This window comes from Dermacentor silvarum, chromosome 7, assembly GCF_013339745.2.
Source record: "Dermacentor silvarum isolate Dsil-2018 chromosome 7, BIME_Dsil_1.4, whole genome shotgun sequence".
Classification (NCBI taxonomy): Eukaryota; Metazoa; Arthropoda; class Arachnida; order Ixodida; family Ixodidae; genus Dermacentor; species Dermacentor silvarum.
The window spans coordinates 47819941-47833926 of record NC_051160.1 but is presented as its reverse complement, the minus strand read 5'-3'; the positions used below and the strand labels follow the sequence as shown (position 1 = coordinate 47833926).

Genomic DNA, 13986 nt, shown 5'->3' with positions numbered 1-13986 from the left:
GTCAATATTTATAGACATGTCTCTTTATATATATATATATATATATATATATATATATATATATATATATAGGACCTCATATACGTCATGTAAGATTATTGAATGAGGAAGTTAGAGGCCATACGGGTTTTTTGGCTGAGGTACTCTATAAGGCACAATTTTCCTACCGGGAATTGGATGCAATTACGCTTGAATTACTACTTAAACTCCTATGATCACCTGTGATACGAGGCCGCACTTTCCACCTTCCCAGTGCTGGGAAAGGTATAAGAAGTCTCGCAACATAACCCGACGAGTGTCCCACACTCTCCTTGCGTGGTTCCTAGCCCACTAAAATTGCTTCCGACGTGACAGATGTGCTCCTCTTCTTCAGTGTGACAATTGCCTCCCCCGATTCCTCTAAAGTATGCAGCAAGATTCCAGGAGGAGTATGTATTCGGATCAACCTTATATTTTCCTCTCAATTTGTTATAGAAAGTTTGCGCCAACGCCGACCTCACCTGCTAATGCTGTACTAGGTTGGCACAACGCGCCCATGTCTACCGCCTGCTGTGGACTTGTCCAGCCAAAAACACATCTTTGAGCCATTGTCTCCAGAGTCAGTACATTAAAATGGTATTGAAAGCGTTCTGCGTCAATTACACCTTAATAAAACCCGCGCGTAATGTGAAAGCTTTTACAGATGTCGTTATATTTCTTAGTATCAGTTACCAGTTAAATGAGAAACATTAGGAAGAGAGCGCTGTTTCTGGCTACTGTATGCACAACAAAATGGCAGCATTCGTATCCACGCGTTTTTCAACCGTAGGTATGATTCACAAGTGTTTCACGGCACGTAATTTTTTTTTCGTATGAAGACATCCCGGTGATGTAGTTAGCCATTAGCCACTGTCTATTCTTTGCAATAATAATAAACAGAATACAACGTAAGATACCCGCTGTTTTATGTCATTATGAAGTTACAGGAAACTATGCGCACAAGGTCAATCAACCGCGGCCACTGAGGTGTGAGTTTAGTTTTTTTTTTCATTCACCTGACTTACAAGCGAAAAAAGACGATAGGCAGAAAGAATAGTTGCCTTTGAGACTAGCGGCGCATCTTGAAACACATCTTTCAGAGCTCATAACATATAACTCTTCTCGTCGTGAAGCCAGCAGATGCTCTTTCGGATAGAACCTAAGTTCTGCTTTCAACGGCCTGCACAATTATTCGCATTGCATGTTTAAAGTACTTTAAACAGCAGTTCGTCTAGCAGCAGCATTAAAGCATCCCTCTGTCTCTTAAAAAAAGAAATATCCTAGGCATAATTAAAATGTTCTTCTTATGAGTTGCGAATGCGAAAGCATTCTTGTCCAAATGAACGCCACTGAGTGGTCATTAGAGGTTGGCGCTGCTAGTAATTTTCCATAGCGGTACGTGCTGCCCAAGTCAGCAAGCAGTAGGAGCCTGCAGTGTCAACGCCGCATGCCACCGACATCCTGCGCAACGAGAGACCGACGATGCAGCAGCGGCCAGCAAGGCCTGCGAGCGCGCAGCCGCTAAGCGCCGTGGGGGTGAGAGAGAGAGATACGGACCGCGCGAGCTAGGGTGACGTGGCGTCGTGGCGATGCCCTATCCCCTCACGCTACACATGGCGTGCTAAGGGGCAGCAGGTGTTCACCCTTTCACCCGCTCTGGTCCGTCGAGGCGTGCTCGTGATGTGGCGTCGCAGCCAATGGGAAATTAGGCACCGTTTAGCTACTCCAGACGACAGACGCCGGCTTTTTGGCTCAATCTGCCGTTTAACGCTTTCGCATCACATGAGCGTATCATTCGACGCCTGGTCTACATTTACTGCAGACACTAACGTAGAGCCAGCAGTGAAAAAAAAAACATAAAAACTGTTCGTTTGATGTAAAGAGAATGTAATACAATACAGCAGTATTAAACACATAAATAATATTCGCAATTTTATGGAAATATATACAGGGTTTTTGACGTAACTTCAGCCAAAGTAAAGAATAAAGAGGTAAACCGCAACTGGGCAAAACCAACTATATATGATTTCCCATCATGTGGCACTCCTGAAGTATTTTTTTTACATTCCGCTCAATTATTCATTAACTGAGATGAATATTAAATATATTATATTCATTTTAGGGAGAAGTGTGTTTCGTTACGTCGCAGGTGGAGTTTCAGAAACAGCCGATCGAGCTTTTTTGTGGCAGCGTACCTCCTTGTGGTGCGTCTTTCCTGTAATTAATGAAAACCGATAAATATAAAAATAAACGCAAAAACGTAGCAAAAGGTAGGCTGGTGGCCCGGCTATCGCTTATCGGAGATAACGGGCAACGGCGTATCCTTTCCGCGTGCCCCCGCTGGAATAACCTGACAGCACTGTCAAGCCGATGGTGAAAGTCACATTTGCTCATTCCCCTAAGATCCACGGGCACACCTCGTTCACTGAAAATATGGTCGACATTTTTTTTGTTTCTTTTTTTTGTTATTATTTCTACACTTTATTTAAAAATGAAGGGCTTCTCCCCATTATTTATTAGGCTTCGTCGTCTGAATGTTTAACACGGTTGCAACAAATAAAGGAAAATTAGAACCCCTTGGTGGGCCTTATATTCTTCGGGCTGATTCTATAGCTGCAAGTTACGCGGAATTCTATTTTAGTCGTAAGCCAATCATAATCACCGTTCCATATTCCCTACTTCTTCCGGTGACATATCATACTCTTCATGCTTCACTGATATTAACCTAATGACATCGCCAGCCGCGTCATTACCACGACTATGCAGGTTAGTCGTGTAACGACCGCTTTATTATATTACTCCACCACTTTCTTTTTCTTTTGTTTCATGTTGCGTGCCATCAACTTTCTCGACAGAAGCTTCCAACCCTTCCGAGCAAATCCTTTTGTTTAGTCAGCACACTGCGTTTCAGAACCCCCTTTTCAAGAACCTTTGTCTGTGGACGCAAAAATCAATACTCTCGCCCAAGTTAAACAAAGGCACGCTTCACCCTTTCATTCCTGCCAGGATTCTGCGACTGCGGTAACGTGATATTGATTGCGGAGCGCAAAGCAGGAATAAATATGCAGCCGAAGCTATAAGTCTGGCAGTTGTTTTCTTTGTGTATTTCTGTTCACTTAGAAGGCGCTTCTATCGATGTTTCGCTTTCGTACTTTCCCTTGCTAGCAATGCATTTACTTTAAAAAGGAATATTTGTGCTCCAGCATGGCATTTGGGGTGTGAAACTTTTGTTCACTATGGTTAGGAAGTAGAACTTCGTGACGTACTAAGGGTAGAATTACACAAACACTATTAGCAAGAAGTACTAGCTCGACCGAGCTCATACTACTAGAATGTCCCGCGTATCCCGACGAGAGACAATTTTTTTAGCAACAGATGCACATGATTTGCGACGATCCGTTAACGTTACCCAGCATCTTAGGTTCATTGCCTGGCCCTTCAAAATAGCGTGGGGTTTTGGATTTACTAGTTCAAATACCTGTCAGAAATTCGTCTAATCGGAAAGCTTTAAGGATTCGCCTTTTCATATAAAAAAGCCTAAATTTACAGGATACTCACCTGTACATATTAGTATCAGGTCCACTTGCTCATTTCATATTTATCTTGATTGTCTTCTTTTCTCACTCTCCTCTGGAATTATTTCATCGCAATCCCCATCCCTATACAGAGTAGCATGCCAGCGGGTGTACACGCGCCGGCAGAAATCTATGTTTTTCTAATAAAGAGCCTCTCTCACTCTCTCTCTCTAAAGAAAAAAAAAGCTATATGAAGCCAAGAGACAGCCACTAAAACGAAAAAAAAATTGATTCGGTTGTTGCTAGTCACTACGACGAAAAAAATTTCGCCTTGAATTAAATGATAACCTACTGAATTACTAACACTTCTCAATTGGCCAGTTGCTGTGCTCTCGGTCAATAGTGGCCGAGGTGAAGAGAAATCAATAAACACAGTTTATGGTCTCCTCTTTGGTGACTGCATCCGAGTAGATGTAAGTGTTTCCGAATAACAAACTTCTTTGTCACACAATCGCGCGGGCAGTACAAAACGATGGTGTGCTTTAGAAATGCACAAAGAACTGGTATTGCGCACTGGCACTTGTAAGGCGATGAAAGAGAAATAATCATTTTGCATTACCATATCCGGCAGCTGGATTATTTTAAATGCTCCTTACCCCACCCCCTCCCCCCTTTTGCGTTTGGAACCAGCCGCTCGGTGGCTCAGTGGCACTTGTGAGCAAAAGGTTTAGGGTTCGACACCAGCTGTGGCAGACGCATGCCCGAGGGGACGGTATGCTAACATGGTCGTGTATACCATACATTGGGAGCACGTTAGAAAAAACCAATAGGGCCAAAGTTATTTCGCGGTCCCCCAGTGCTTCTTAATGCTTCTTAATCCGATACTCGCTGCAGAACGTAAAGAATATAATAGTATAATATATTTAGAATACATTAAACGCCTTCTTTCTGCGCGTGCCATGAAAATCCCTCTAAACCATTTTTCTGACCTACAAATAAAAACTGCAGAAATTATTTAGAGGGATTGGCAATCAAATATTTCAATACTTGCTGTGGAGATATTGTAGCCCGCACATAAATTGTAGATAGCAATTTTTTCATCCCTTGAACTTCCCTTGGTAGCTTTTGAGATGGACGTCAAATCAGCACATACAAAAATGCAGAAGGGTCGACATTAGGGCAAGTTGGCCCTGGCTGAACATCTTGATGGTGCAGCGTGAACGTCGAATGCACAAGGAATCAGTCGTGTATTTTCCCTTCTTTCTGGAAGGCGCCCTCCGCCAACTTGGATGAAGCATTACGCTTCCTGTGGTACTATCTCTTGGAGCGTCGGCTCTACAAATTGCAATAGGAATGTATGGGATGCCATATTAATTTTGTAAGTGAAACAAAGAGACTGCCATGTTAATTTTACCCTTCTGGTTCCTAAACGTGAAAACAAGAATATTAAGTTCAAGTTTTAAAATAGCATACCCTGGGAAATAATATTAACGATTACTATTATTTTTTTTCTCATTCCTAATTCACAAAATTAGATTCAGTGTTCTTTTTTTACGAAATGCCACGCGATTCATGGCCGATCTCCCATAGTTGATTGAGTCATACCCATAGGCACCAAACCAAGCCAAACAAGACATTCTTTTTGTCATCGTGAACTTTATAGCTAAACAAACGGGGAGAAAGAAAGACACACAAGGACGAGTGCTTTCTAAAAACATTTTTTTTTCGGAAGCATCAGACTTAAATACCGTACCGATCTGTGCAAGACATCTCAGTGTTCCATCTATGGCGCACAACGGTACCAAGGGAATTGTCTGGAAATTATCGACACGAGTAAAGTAGCGATGAATCAATTGAATCACGATGAATCAATTCCAACTAGAGCGGCTCGCAGGGATGCATCCTTGTGTCTTCGTCATTTGCGCTGCGCCACAAAGATCTTAAACCGGTGCATACAAAATTTTCACAATAAGGAAGAGCGCGTTTGGTTGAGAGGAGCGTGTTAGATTATTTGTTCTGCACGGCACTTAGTAAGGAAGGAAAAATAAACAAGCTAGAAGTGAGTGTACTGTCCAGGAAGTAGCGTACTTTCACAAGGTAAAATGTCATTCTCAATTGCACGGCACATTTCGGAGTATACGACCCTCCCTATTGTCAACCAATTACAAGCGAGAGAGACGTGGCAAGCGTAGTGACTTGCAAAATGCCACTCAGTGTTGAAAAACAATATAAAACACGCTTTCTGTTAGAGATGAAGCCTCGCACCGAGATCAGATTTTTCGGCATATTTTCCAGAAAAACAAGTTGCCTCAGTATTTTCTTGTTTGATCAAGTAATAAAAAAAACCAAAAAGTACTTTATTAATCAGTGTTTTCGGGAAGCGGAAAAAGCACTGAAGTGAATTATGTCCGCACATTACATTGGATGTTCCCACAGCTTCTTGTTCTCATACTTACTTCGACTTCTCCTATGCGTTTTCTCCTCATAGAATCGCACCGGCGAAAGATCGCAATGCCAGCATATTTGGCTGCTTTGACTTTCTTTTGTATCGGATCTGTTCGCAGATGATACCAACAATTTCTGTCGCTCAAGAGTCGGGCAATGAGTAATACTGTAAAATACCATGCTACATAGGATATAATGCAGAGTTTTATCGCAATCTGCTTCCGACAAGAGCGTTCGTGAGCCTAAGGTAAACTGAAATTATCTGCACCGTAAACAAAGCTATGTCGAAAATTAAATATCAGGCTGATTTAGACTCGGAGTTCTGGGCTAGTTTTGTTAGTACTAAAACAGTATAAACAGAATATTTTCCTTGTGTTGATATACAATGTCGATGACAACAGACTGCCAGTGAAAGGTTGATCAAATAAGTCTAGAATAAGTTGAAGATCCGTGTAAAGGATGCTGTGCATTCAATATGCCAGAGCTTGTCTCTGCAAACATTTATGTTGCCTTTTCCACCTGCTTTTTTGAGAGAGAGAGGTTTATTTGAAGAAAGGCAGAGAGGTCGGCTTGAGCGTTAGTTGGCTCTGGCCTGCTACTCTACACTGGGGAAGGGGGGAGGGGATAAAAAGAGCGATGAATGATGATGATAAGATTAGGAGGTGCGTATGTACATGTCCATACCGTTGAGGTCATACTATAGCCGTGCAAGGAGTCCAGTGGCTTGAAGGAAGGCTATAGTCGCTTCGATGACCACAGCTGTGCTGTTGGCGTCAGGCCAAGGACCTAAGACAATCTCGTCAGACATTGGTCTTTTATTCACTCGCTGAATAGTTGAAATGAGGCTCTGCCGTTCTCGCGCGTACGCTGAGCATGAGCAAAATATGTGCTCAAGTGTTTCTGGCACTGGGCAGTGATCGCAGTTGGGAACAGTGTCACTGCAGCCGATGATATGTGTATAACGCCTCGTGAGTCCAACACCAAGACGAATCCGGTGTAGCAGACTTGTTATGCTCCTCTTCAGTTTATGAGGCATGCGGAACTTCATTTCTGGGTCGCATTTGTGCAGTCTCTTGTGTCGTCGATCAGGATTGGTCCAGTACTCAAGTGTAGAGTTCCGCATAACGCACCGAAGCAGGGCATTCGTGTCTGTTCGTGAGAACGCGATGCTTACTTCTGGGGCATTATTTACAGCTATTTTAGCTTCAGCGTCTGCTTGTTCATTTCCTATCACGCCACAATGTGCAGGTATCCACTGAAAGGTGACGTGGTGGCCGCATTTGGTCGCAGTGTCGAGAAGCTCTGCGATTTCTAGAGCTAAAATATAATAAGGGCCTTGTCTCATAACGCACTCAATCGCTTGAAGAGCGGGTTTGGCGTCGCAAAATAAAGTCCATATGCGAGGAGGCTCTCTTGACCTGCTTTTTTAATTCTTTTTTAATTCCTGGCTAACTTGTTTGCCTAGTGTAGAGGGTTCTTTACGTGGAAACTAGAGATAGAATTGATGTTTTCTTATGTCCATGATGTTTTATGTTCCTAATGGGTGCCAGGCGCTTATCTCCAATGAACAACTGCTTGCTCTAAATGGGTTGTCTTGTTTTTCGTAAGCACTGGAAAAACTTTATTCAAATGGCAATGGCTCTTCGCAATCTTTCTGCATAAATATTAGATGCATGGAGTATTTATCAAAATTTACCAGTCCTTTCAGAAAGCTTTCGTCCTGCCTATAGAAAGCTGCATACAAAAGCTGCCAAGAAGCAGCTTTTACAGCACCAAACTGAATGGAGATTTTCCCAACACCTTTTTTATTTTACAGCCCTAGAAAACTGTCAAAATGAAAGTGAGACGGCGAGAGATAAATTGATGCATCGCATAAAGAAATATAAAATCCGTGGAGGCAGTTATCGTCCCTGAGAATTTGTGATTCCTGAGTGAACAAAGAGGGCCCATTCATCTTGAAGAAGGCTGGTTGCATAATAAATGAAGGGAACAATGCAGTGGATTTCGTTTTCTTTTTCTTAGCTACTTCAAAGTAACGTGAAAAGTACTTGAACAGACTATAGCCGGCATCAGTCGTCAATTCCACTACTATGCTACTGGTGGGGGTATCGCAAAAAAAATGTTTGACGGTCTTTGGCTGTTTGGCTGCTCTTTACCAGGCTTTTACCCACCGCGCGCAAAATCAGATTTGCAAATTTAGTGAGAGAAAGTTGCCTCAGCGGCTGCACTTATAAGTTACGGGCGCTTGGAAGTTTTTAGCACTCCGTGCACACCGACCACAAGGAAATAGCGCCAGGTGTATAAAGAAAAAAAGTAAAGCGGAAAATATTAGTAATTCAACTTTTAGAATAAATTACGTCGGACAATATCGGATGTGAAGCGACGATCTTTTCTTGAAGGTCCCTGCGAAGGTCGAGCAGAATCGGGGGTCTGCAAACCAAGAAAACGACAATGCAAAAAAGTATTGTAAAGCACAAAGGATTGAAAAGCGTAATCTAGATTTTATACCTTGGGAGTTTTTTAGTAAAGAGTACGGGCGCTTACTTTCTTCTTTCTCCATCATCTGCTTTGGACAGAAGTTGCGATTAACGGGCTTGTTACCAGAAAAGCCTGCGTTTTCTTTCTTTCTTTTTGTTGCCTAACATATGCGCTCCACTTTAGCAAGGAAATTTGAATGCTTCAACCGACTACACAAATACGCGTGTTGCTCAACAAGCTGACTAAATGAGAAAGAAAATGGAAATTCGGCCTCGTAAGACTTTGTGAATCATCGATATCATAACAGAAAAAAAAAAGGAATAAGGAGGTAAAAATCTATCCTGGTGGGTGGCTCTTATAAGCACTGCCTTAACACGAAAGCGCACTTCATATCTCGAATATGAAGAACCGACTCCTTTCAAAAGCGCTGATTGCGACGCAAAAAAGAACCATTGTTATTTCTTTGTTTATTTTGTTGATCAAGTCGTAGCTTGCCGAGCTAGTATTGCGACACATTTGACGAGAACCGGAATGAGGATATGGGATGTTGCAAGACAGAAGCAGACCTATTTTTGCATATAAGTAGCGGCAATGTCTGCCCCTAAATATGCGGCTTTGGCTGCGACCAGCAGCAAGTTGTCCTTTCCTGAAATTTTTCTCTTTATTTCAACGTTCAAAAAGAAAACTGCGCATTCTTCCAGTTTCGTGTTTCTGGCCTAGTTGTCTGCTTACTTGATGTGGTGTGACTATCAAAAGTCCACTACTTCGCTTCAATATTTACCGGCGATGTTTAAAAATGGCCATTCACGCGCATAGTTTTGCTTTTTGGATAGAACCATTAAGCCAGGAAGGCAGAACTTCGCTTCGAAGAAGACATAATTGACATAAGACGCAGTCTTTGTCGCTGTATCAAGCGGAAGACCCATGCGATACAACGCGAAGCTGATAATAATAATAATAATAAAACATCGAGCTATTACTTTCTAAATTTTCGCTCTCTGTCGATTATCCTGAAGAGTTTCGTCTCCCTCGATGTCGCAAGACTAGGTTTAAAAGGAGCGTAGGCCACTGCTGCAAAATTCTACGCATACTTTATTACGCTTGCCTCGACCATGCATTATGACCGTTGTTTATGCCTGTTTCTCGGGAAACCTACGTTTGTCAGCACTCTCCAGCTATTAGCCTTGACTGACGCAACCGCGTTTCGTCGTTGCACCTTTGTCACTGTGCTTTAGCCCCTTTAATAAATCAATTGATAGTCGGCGCTTTTGTCGTTTATTCCCTGCCTGCGTCCGTTGAGCTCATATGATATTTGGTTTGCGCTGTCTTGCTGCCGCGAATTCAAACCCCGACTCGCTCCGTCTTCAGTCTTCTTACGCACTACCGGGCATCCTCGAAACTACGATCATTTCGATCAGTTACCACGCGGCCGCGATAAAACCAGTGCGCGACCTTCGTCGCATACAACGGCCGAAAGCGAATGTAGAGGGAGCAGCCAAGACGACGCCTGGAGGACAGAGAAAGGCACTCTTCCCTGTCCCCGCAAAGGGAGACGGCGTCGAAAGCAAAGGAGGACGTCCAGCGAGCGCAAACAAGAAGAGGGAAGAGACAAGAAGGAACGGGAGGTCGGGAATCCCGAGTGGTCTCTACTCGGGAGCCCACACGGAGCTCAGGGCCACAAGGGGGCGTTGAAATGCTGCGGATGCTCGGTCGGACCGGGGAATCCGGGAAAAAAAAGAAAAAAGAAGAAGGGGGAGGAGAGGGAATAGTAAGAGACGAAGACCGGTTGCCCGTCGTTCTTCTTCGGGTGTTTCCATCTTTCTATCGTGGCAGGGGCCTAGGGGGAGCCTGATCGATTAGCGCCAGGCGCCTTCGAGGGGGGGGGGGGGGGGGAGGTCATTGCCGAAGCGGCGTTTGGGTCAGCGCGAGGCCGTCGGCAAGTGCAAAAGAAGGAGGGCGTGGGGCTGGGAATTGCGGCCAGCACAGTGTGCCAGCGGAATACTGAAATGACGATGGCCGTAGGAGAGAGTGTGCGTGGCTGGAAAGATGCCTCCATGCAGGGCTGCGGTGAGGAAACGACTGTGCCATCTTTTGTACCGGATGCTATAGCGCTAAGGCAAAGAAAAGGGCCTGTTCAGTTCACCGTCTCTCGAGACCGTGTCAGTTCCGGTCTCCTGCGAGAGTGGCTATTGCAGTAACTTCCTGTATACGACTGACTCGCGAGGACAAAGTGGGCTTACTAATGTCGGCGTGCACGGAGCGTTTCGCTGCAGTGAATCCGCGGAGATGCGGAAGTTGCTTGATTCACCGGGGTAAGAGTTTCGTGGGCCACAACCACCCTACATCAGGGAGAGCACATCGAGCGGGATTTTGTAAAATTGAAGCGTGATTGAAAAATTAATTTACACTGGGAAACTTGATGTGATGAAGTATTCAAAAAGTGGAAGTAAGCAAGAAATTTATAGCCATAGCTTACAGAGACCCTGGCTAGGTTTGACTCAAACGCAAGATTATTGTGAGGAATCCGGCTTCTTTTCGGTTGGGCATGTTTGCGACGTGAGGAAAAGGCAGAAAGTAGATTAGCGCGGAGCATTTTGTTGCTTTACGAGATAGCATGATCTTGTGTACCTAATGCAGCTTCGTAGTCAACAAAAGCAGGCATCATGCTGAATAATGTGAAAATATAAAGATATCGGAAGAAAAATGCAGCTGTCGACCATGCTTCATTCTAGTCCTGTTATAACTCCTTCGGACTCTGTCGTGGCCTATGTACTTTTTGGACATAAATAACAGAAAGGATTCAGACAGAAGGTATACATAACCAATGTTGGAGCTTCCGCGCTTCTACGAGTTGGACAGTATGGGGAAGCTTCAACGTTGTCGAGCGTAAAAGAATGAGAAGTTTTATGAAGCTGAAGTGGAACTGTTGCTTCTGTGGCTCAAGGAAACTGCGGTTTCTTTAGAAAATGCCATACCATGCAGATACCATGTCTCCGTCGTATACCGATACCATGCGGCTGGCTCTCTGGCTCACTGGATCGTCTATGCACCGGCCCTCACACCCAGAAGCAACATAATACCTTTCTGTCTCCCCTTACCCCTTCCCCTTCCCCAGTGCAGGGTAGCGAACTGGATACCTACCTTCCGGCTAACATCACTGCCTTTCGTATCTCATATATATATATATATATATATATATATATATATATATAGGCAAACGAGCAAGCCGGAGTGAGTGTTATAACGTCGCGATGCCCTACTTCCACGTGATCACAATGTTCGCCATGATGTCATGACCGAGCAAAAACAAAATCAAAAATGGCTTTAGAAGTGGTATTAGGTTACGTCGCTTCATCTGATGCTTGCCATTTAGTTTTTGTAGGCTTAAAGGTTCCCTGATCTTCATTTGACGCAAGAAATGAATGATGAACATAGCATGGCAGTACTCCTTTCAGACTGGAAAACGGGAGTAGGGGAACACGCGGTTCACGTTAAAAAATTATTTGCAATGTTTAAAGGTTAGAAGTTGGTTCTAGGCATATTTAGAAGCACTCGAGTGTGCCTGGGAAAGCGGGGACACATGAGCGTTTGCTCGCTCTTCATTCTGCCTTCTATTGTTTCTGCGGAATCTTTCTGACAAGAAAATTCGCCTAGTCACTTCTGTTATGCTGTTAAAAAGCGAGGGCCAACTGCAAAAGCCTCTGCTTGCGTTGCGCGCATTAAACTGCACTAGAGAACATGGCCCAACATAATACACAGCCGTGAAGGAGCGGGCGCAAAAGTTAATTCTGCAATCCCCTGCTGCACGACCTTCCCTTCTCTTGTAATTCTACACCAGAGCTGCTTTCTCCGCTTTCCTGGCTTTGACCACATTAATCCACCTCGCCGCGTCAACCGTGAAACAGATGACTTTGCGCGCAGAGAGCTCAGCGTCGCTCCAACGGGAGTTAGCTGCTCATTACGATGATTAATGAAATCCTCGGATGGTCGTTAAGCATCGCCCAGGGGAAACGGTTGTCACTTCCTTTGCGATGGGAAAGAAGCGGAGAGGGCAGACTGAAAGGTCGCTGATGATAGCGCCGTTATCGCGTCTAAAGCGGTGAGGGCGGGGGGGGGGGGGAAGAGAGGAGGGGCCACGCTCGCGCTTAACTTGTATCTGCAAACTCCTTTGATTCTCGGAACCCGACCTTTCAAACACCGCGATCACTTCGCTTCATTCATTTGGAAACTTAATCCTTTCTCCGCACCTAATAAGTTCCACACCATCGCTAAACACGTTGCTCATTTTTTTTGTAACTCACCCCGTTTTCAGCAGAAACAATGCAGTGCATCGCAGGCGCTTGCTTGCTTTCATTTCTTTGCATTTTTTTTCTAGTTTCACTCCTTCTTTTTTCACGAAATAGATTTTCTTGCTCGCAGACAGCATTAATCTCCCGAAATTAATGCGTTTGACCTGTTAGCGTTAGGACGTTTTCTGAATACGGCAGCTCGCTTACAGCGCCGTTTATAGGGCCAGGTATGCAAGAGCCTGCCTTTTCTTACTTGTTTTCGTTGGCCTTAATGACAGAGTGAAACTTGAGTGGAGGCATTTGTGCTACTATGTATATGCAGGGTGTCCCACGTAATTTTAGCCAAACATGAAAAATATGCAAATGCCACGTAGCTGGACAGAACCAAGGTAATGTTGTTTGCTGTGGCTTGGATACTGAGAATGTTTTTTGCAACCTGCCTAATTACATAACTAGTCCTAATTAATTATTCAACGTCTGAAATATTATAGTTCGATGAAGCGTCAATGAGAAATATGTAGAACAACATGAAAAAATTCAGTGCCATTCCGCTCTGTGAATGGGGATGACCAGCGAAGCAGTGTATGTGGTGATTGACCGTTTCTCCGGTAAAACGTTCTAAGTTTGTGGGATCAGGGCCACATGAACCGCTCGCATTTCTTTTCGCCTCGCGGTCCTGCCGGGCAGCACTCTTACGCTTGGCGTCCGCGGCTCGCTCATCGTCGGTGTCTCCTTCCGCCGCCGCCGCACCCATTCCCTTTCCTGTTCACGCCGTCGTTCTTGGTAGGCACGCTGTTCTTCAGACCATACAACACGGGGCCTACCCATTTCACAGTTAGAGCATAACTGAGGAAAGGAGCCTAGGTATAGCATGACTTCAGGAGACAGAAGACACTCAGATTGCTAGGTACTAGTTCGAATACGCGGGATGGCATACACGTGTATGATGCGAACGTAGACATGGCTGACGCTGCTCAAAATGTAGTTTCTGTTCTTATCAGCTTAATATATGGTACGGGTTGTATTTGGACCCATGATATTTAACTTATTTGTGCAAGTTGGCGAAATGCTCGGAGCCTGCTATACCTCCGCCGAAAGGGGGGGGGGGGCGGTATTGCACTATCTTCGGGATATCTGGTCTACGGACGTCGATTCGCAGGAAACTAGCCATATACGGCGTTGCTGTATAACTCCCGATATAGCTTTCTGTTGCTCAGTACGTGCTACTTAAAGGTGTTTTT

At 44.4% G+C, this 13986-nt stretch overlaps 1 protein-coding gene and 1 non-coding gene across 2 annotated transcripts in view; both read left to right on the top strand.

The window, feature by feature from the left end:
• The window catches only part of LOC119458009 (neutral and basic amino acid transport protein rBAT), an 84589-nt gene that overhangs the window by 55636 nt on the left and 14967 nt on the right, over positions 1 to 13986 (top strand). The window lies entirely within an intron of this gene.
• Positions 13706 to 13889, top strand: LOC119459803 (U2 spliceosomal RNA). Its single transcript, XR_005193810.1, has one exon. It is a non-coding gene; the product is annotated as a U2 spliceosomal RNA (small nuclear RNA).